The following is a 7,840-nucleotide window of genomic DNA, read 5'->3' as shown; positions in this document are numbered from 1 at the left end:
TTCTCAAAGTACAAGCATTAAAAGGTTGAGGATGTGCTGCAGAAGAGAAACTAAATCACTGTTAATTTTCAGCTTATGACAAACCGTAACGTGAAGACTGAAGGTGTTTGTTTCTAAATGCCTCACCAGGGGGCGACCATTGAGGGTCTCATGAATGCAGTTCTGTTCTCCAGAGTTCTAGATGGCACGATTCCACACAAGCAGGCCAAGTTTAACAACGTGAAACTCCACAACGTAATTACTGCAATTAACTGCTAGCATGGACTAACACTATAACAAAATGGTTGCACCTCTTGGAGAATAACAAGGACGTTACTATAGACCTATTTAGCACCTCTGAGCTTTTTCTGTTGGGGAAGTTCCATATTTTTATTTTTAGACTACTTATTATGGTAGTAAAAAATGTTTTTCTCACACATTATGAAAGATTTTAGTAATCATTAGCAGAAGTAGGCTTAGCAATCCAAACAGTATTAATGAGGAAAACATGTAAATGTTTTTGGTATAGCAGACGTTCAGGGTTTGTTTGTGAATATTTTAAATCTGTTTAGATTTACATCTCTGGGCATCTGCAAGGTGGGAAATTGGGGACTGGAGCAAGCTGTAGTGGAGAGGCCAGGTTGGTAAAGAGCGTGCAGACTGCTAGGAGGTATCCAGGAGTGTTTTTTTTTTTTTTCTTTCATTCCTGGAACATTCGTGTCATTGAGAGGCAAAATTTTGGCTCCCATACATTGATCTTTTGTTCCATGATTAGGTCACATTTCAACATTTGAATCGCTCTTGCTTATAATCTGTTTCCATGTTACATCACACTTCAAGCCCTAAAAGCCAAAAAAAGGTTAGTCATTTCACCTTTTCTGTCCAAATTTCCTCTCAGTCTAGTAAATATATTTTAACTAGAGGATTAGGATATCACTGGGAGATGCAGTGGATTGCATAAGACTTATCTACCTGTTGCTAAATACTTGAATACTCAAGCAATCACAGCAAATTTGTGATTATTGTTATTTACAGTTGATAATCTTCTTCCAATCAACAATCAACTTTCCAAAAATATCGGCTGATAATTTTGATGAGTCATGTAACACCAGAAACGGGAGCTTGGCATGACACAACTTAGGCACATGACACAACTCTGCTTCCTAAAGTTAGGAAGCAGAAAGAACTCCATCTACACAGCCACAACTCTGGAACCACGCCAAATTAATGTTATCTATAAATAAGGCATGTATGTGTAACAGGTCTGTAAAATTATACAGTAAAAGTCTAAATCAAGGGTCTTAAAGTTGATGTAAATATGCTTGGAGGTTTGCTTCATCACATTCTAACAGATTTGCAAACAGCTGGATATGATTGTATCTATGCTCAAGTGTTTACTAACTGGTCCCCCTGCTGCTTTAGGGCTATATAACAGCAAGACATGGAAGCAATGCCGATGACACATAAATAGAGTCGTATAACTCGATCCTTCAGTTCGTTTTACTCAGTGTTTATGAACTGAAAGGTTATTCATTACCCCAGTGATTACTGGCCGTCGTATTAGGGCTACATCTTCACTAACTCTTGCTCTGTGACTTCTGTTAATGATGATTCATGAGTGATTCGCCTGGTCATTTCAGCACTGAACTCCAAACTACAAACATGACTCATATTCAGTTTTTCCAAATACCATTTAGAGGAAACTCAAAGATAGGCTTGCTGCAAGGGACTGACTAGATATGCTATATATAGATACTCTACAGAGACAGTAACCAAAATGAAGAGAAGACAACACTACCACAGTGTCACCCAAGAACGAAGAGAAGACAACACTACCACAGTGTCACCCAAGAACGAAGAGAAGACAACACTACCACAGTGTCACCCAAGAACGAAGAGAAGACAACACTACCACAGTGTCACCCAAGAACGAAGAGAAGATAACACTACCACAGTGTCACCCAAGAACGAAGAGAAGATAACACTACCACAGTGTCACCGGTGTAGTGTAATTATAACCCAACATGAATCAGTTCAGTCCACACTTACCTAACTTAGTCTGATGGGGCACATAGAGACCAGTAGTCCACCAGTTTCTTGATGTCACTGGGCAACAGAGGGGAATAGGCCACTTGCACAGGGTGCATGATTCTAGGGATAAGAACAAAGATTAGGAATACATATCACTGGAAGTCTAACTTTTTTAAAAAAAAATGTCATCTTGTTATGATGGGGACATGAGAAATAAGCATGGCACACATCCACTGATGTGAACCAATCCTGTACAACATCTGGCAACATCTAAAAAAAAAACAAAAAACAGGGTCTTGAAAAATTAGTCTAGAATTCTAAGAAAACTGCAACCCTACTTCTGAACTTGTTAGTAAGGCAATTAGAACACAGTGTTTGAAGTGGGGGGGTGTTTAGAGCATGCCCATCATGGAGGGACACGGGAACTGCCAGGGGCCGGAGGGTATGACTCTTCATATCCAGGTTTGTGTGAGGCAAATGGCTCCATCTTGATCTGACTAGATACCAGCTGATGAAACACAGGTTTATCTGGTCAAGCTGGTAGATCAGCTTTTATTCCCGACCTTAATTACTGTTTAATTTCCTCCCCATTACAAAGACATGCGTTGTAGTATAATTGGTGTCTCTAAATTAAAGTGTGTGTGTGATTGAGCCCTGCGATGGGTTGGCACCCCGTCCAGAGTGTCCCTCATCTTGTATCTCGAGTCCCCTGGGATAGACTCCAGGTATAAGGTGCATCAGATTCCTTAAAGTCATGTAGCTTAAAGTATAAAGATGCATATTCACTCACTCTGCTTCCTGCATGTGGCTAATCTAGTGGAACCAGATGTCTTCTTGTGCTGTTGTAGCACATCCACCTCATGCTATCTCAAGTAGCCTATTCACACCACTTCATTTGTAAATTCTTGGGACTTCTGCTCACCACAGTTGTAAAGAGTGTGTATTCGTGGCCATTGTTTTCTGACCTCTATCAAGTCATGTGTATGACAATCCCATGATATCAGCAGTTTCTATCAGTTGTTCCTATTAAATTATCCAGCTAGTGTAGGTGTAAGTCAGAAAAGAGATGTTAGAGGTTGACTTTAAAATGATGTATGTTATTCCAAAGTATTACCACAGTCTAGAGTGTAGGTTGAGGTATGAAAGAAAGAACAATGACGTGAGCTAAGCAAAACAGTATGACACGCCTGTTTAAGATTGGGTTACTAAGCACCACTTGGTATTAAATTGTATTCAATATTATTTTCAGCTTTTCAGCATTTTTTTTGCATACAGTATTGCATAAATAAGATCATATATTCATTCATTTGGAAGGGGTGAACTGGTAATATTAGTCGAGACGACTTTCATAGATGATTTAGTGGTGGCTCATTTCACCTCTTTCAAATAAAGTGTTTTGTTTGTTTGAATTGTACCACATTATCTCCATACAATGCCCATTGTCATCAGATATAGTGTCCTGATATGTAGAAACAGCCTTAAGTGGTACTTAAGTTTTTTGTTAAGTTTTCTTTACTTGTTTGTTTTTTTCCATCAATAGAATAATCTGTGCATTTCTGTTTGGTTGATGTTTGTGTTACTTTTAGGTCTTTTAGACATCTATGTGTCTGTATCTTGTGTTTGTATGTGTAACAGAGAGAGAGAGAAAGAGACTTTTAAATGCTAAAACTTTTTCCACCACTAATTAGAATTGATCAAGTCTCGTGGGTGAGTGGTGAAATGTTTTGAAAATAATATTACAAATCCAGTTGCCTTGGCTTACATCTATTGCACATTCAGAATAAATCAAAACCTTCGTTTCCAAGTGCAACCTTCGAGGGGGGACATTTTGACATGTTTACACGTGATCGTAAATAACGCACGGTTTTTATGGGGGTCTTGTGGCACTGACGATGATCATAAAAATCACGAAGCCTGTGATGCCATAAAGACATTTTCCATAAAGATTATAAAGGCTTCACAAACTGCATCTTTAATAGAGTATTAAACATTAAAACAAATTCGTTGAGTGTGATATTCCAAGAAAAGTATTCAAAAAAGACATCGAAAATAATTTGTTGTACAATTTTGGCCAGTTTGTGTTGGAAAATCATCAACTCCCCAAGGTTATTAGGGTCCCAATTTTAAAATCCTCTATAAATCAATGGGATTCAAGGCAGGAAGCCATACAAGGCTTGAGTTCTTGAGTACTTTTCACTGTATATTTAGAGTTGTTGACTTGAGACCATGTTCTACCCAGATTTTGTTTCTTGGCTGACGAGATTAAATTCTCTTCTATGTTCTGGTACGTTGCTCAATTCATGATTACTTCATGATTACTTCGTACATCACCGTGTATATGGTGTTTAGAGTATCATACACACGACCCTTTTTTCTCCACTCGTGTTTTGTTCGACCCGAATGTATTCTAATTTGTCTGAATTTCTATAGACGTGCACGTCAGTGTATCATTTTTAGTATTGTTTGTGCGGTGTGTAGTAACAGAGATGACTGTGGTGCATCTCATGTGACTAGTTGTTGTTCCTTCTGCTTTCAGGTTATCCTGCAACTCTTCTCAAATGACTGCAGTCTTCAATCTTTCCTGCTTTATTATGATGATGCCTGGTACATCCTCCCAAAAATGAGGTGTTGACATTTCATGAACTTTCCCTCTGTGAAATTTTAAACCAGTTACACTGACAGAGATGTTTAAGGTCTTTGCTAAAGCTTTAATGTTCTATAAAAAACCTGTTGCATGAAACCAATGTCTAATATATCATACGATGCAGTTTACATGTAAGAGTATTCAATTTATATCTAGCATCTGAATACTGTTATATCTAGCATATGAAATCTGTTATAACATATGACATAAATAAAAGTATTTAATATGACTATATGAAGCAGGCAATAATTTTATGACATTGCAATAATGCATTTACCAGACACCCTTATCCAGAGTGACTTACAACTGAGGGTTAAGGGCCTTGCTCAGGGGCCCAGCAGTGGCAACTTGGTGGACCTGGGTTTCAAACCCATGACCTTCTGATCAGTAGCCCAACACCTTAACCACTGAGCTACCACATCCCTGCAGTGCAATAATCCCGTGTATTTTCAGACACACAGCAGTATTTAGACACAGTAATAGACAGTTTTAAGGGTGCCAACGACAGTGGTGTAAATAACCTTGTGAGTGTGAATTCTGAGCTAACATGACTTACTAACTCTTTCTTGCCCAGAGTCAAAAATGTCCTATTTCATAACTCACATTCCTGCTTTTACAGAATAGACTCCTAGCTTGCCATTTCTAAGAGATAAATGTATTGTCTTCACATTTTCCCACCCAACCGGTTCTTATACCTACATCACACAGCCAAAACATTTTTTCTCAAACTCCAGTGTCCTCCTTCAGGCTTTAAGTGCTTCAGCCAACATATCCAGCAGCTGTCTGGTACTTATGGTCCTGATTAGTGTCCAGCTCAGGTTTCTCATCCATTTCCCCATTTTAACACACTGGAAATGCATCTAAAGCACATGGAGCTCCACTAACTCTAACTACCTGGTGTTTACTCTCTTTACCTCTGTGTGCCAGCTGTGCAAATCTGGTCCTTGTACTTAAAGAAGAGGCAGATGAACTTCACATAGGAATATTTAAATAATTCACAATCAGGTTCTTCATAAGCATTTTTTATGTAGTGCACATGTATTTATTTTCCACTTGTGAATTTTACATAATTCATATATTTTCATGTGATTGTTTTTATGTTATTTCTTTTCACAGGATTTCTTTCCCCACATGATGAATTTATATTAACTAATAATATTTATTTTCACATGTGCACATAATTACTGTCACAAAATGTTTTTTAGTATTTTATTTTCACATAGTTTTTACGCATGACATTTTTTTCTTGTTACTAGATTTATTTATATTTAACGTTTACATTTTCCCTCACATTATTATTTTATTTTCACGTTTTCTCTGTTTATTTTCCACCATGATTCGTATAATTTTCCTTTTATTTCCACAAACAAATATAAAATCTATGGCTTTAGTTATCACATATTATTCACATGAAGTTACAAATACAGTTTCACAGCATAACTTGCTGAACCAGGTGTTTTTTGTTTTGTTTTTTCAAACAAATCACCCAGTCAAGCGTGATATGTGTATATCACACGTAATGTCCTATTTTACCTCTTTTTACAATAATTATGCCACTAGAACATCTAAAATAACCCCTGCCCATTCCATAGACTTCCATGTATGATCTTTCAAAATCTTTTAAAATTGTAATGTACAGATAATTTAGTTCCCTAGCATTCACCTCCAGCTGAACTGTTTAGCTGAAAATCTAATAAAGAATCGGCATGTGTAAGTTATCTTCTAACTTATCTGGGTGTATTTTTAAAACTCCCTGCCTCAGTGATGGCTTGTTCTCGCTTTTGCCTGCGGCTGAGCACATGAATAAGAGCGTAAAGGAAAAAAAAGGCAAAATAAGACATTGACATTACGCTGCCTCAACATGCTAGATACACACGACGAATGAGCGGCCGGCAGATTTTTATCAACTTTCACACAGTGTTTTAAATAGATCCGCTAATGTTTTGCAGAGACACATAAACACAGGAGTATTGTACTGGCAGTGACCATTACACTCCAAACAGAACTAGAGAATATCAATGAAGGAAAAAACATGTCAGAAGTCATCTGTGTTTTCATAAATTGGGCTGTAGGTAAGATGTTGATTTATTTGCTTTATTTATACCTGTCAATGTTGATTCTATCGAATGCAGGTCTCTCTTGCCCTTAAATGCCATGGAGCAGCGGTGAAGGTGTTCGATTACTGATTGGAAGGTACCGAGTTTGAATGCCAGGGCCACCGAGCTACTATTCCTGGGGCCCTGAGCAAGGCCCTTAACACTCAATTGTTCAGGCAACTCAATTTAAATGCTTGTTACAATTTCCTAATGATATGCTATATAACTATGTAACTGCTGAGACCATGTGTGTATTTTATTTCTTATCATGGATGGTTCATTAAAACTTTTTTAAACTTAAAACTTAGAATTTAATTCAGAACTCATCCAACCATCCCCATCACGTCCTTGTAATCATACTTTACACCACCTACTGTAACAATTATTTTTTAATCATACATTTAAATCATACATGGAAAAAAATGTGAATGTAAGCAACTGTGTAAAAATAATGTTAAAATAAATGAATCTAAAATAAAATAAATAAAATAAAAATAAAATAAAAACACAAACAAACACGCTACGTGCAGGAAGCTAGAAATGCTTCTTTTTTCCTCTTTTATTTTCTCTGGGAATAAAATAGGAAAAGTCAAATCGATGTCTAAATCTATCTGTACAGTGATACAATTAACCTTGGCATAAAAAGCTTTTTATTTTGTTCAAATAGATCCAACTTTGTTACTAAAAGACATTTAATACCTCGTGTTGTAAGAGAAATGAGTCTAAAGACCTGTCAGGAAGTATCTAAGCAATCCTTATTGCTAATGTAGGCTAATTTGCAGACATGATATTTGTCAAATACTTTAGTAAACGTAGCATGCACTGTGTGTAACCCCATGTCGCTCACTTTCATAGTGTTTATATAATGTGACTTGTACTATAATTGCTTTAAGGTCTCGCTGAATTTCGGCAATCTAGCTGCGTCCAGCTCATTTCTTACGTGGTATATTTGATACACAGTATACCACGTATGGTATCCGGTAAGAATATTACTGTAGATCTGATTAGCATGCAGTTGGATGTAGCCGGGTTTTGAAATTCACTACGCATAACTATCATTTAGTCAGAACTCAAGTATAAATGTCTAGCA

The sequence above is a fragment of the Tachysurus vachellii genome, chromosome 19 (assembly GCF_030014155.1).
Source record: "Tachysurus vachellii isolate PV-2020 chromosome 19, HZAU_Pvac_v1, whole genome shotgun sequence".
Taxonomy (NCBI): domain Eukaryota; kingdom Metazoa; phylum Chordata; class Actinopteri; order Siluriformes; family Bagridae; genus Tachysurus; species Tachysurus vachellii.
Note: the sequence above shows the minus strand (reverse complement) of the source record.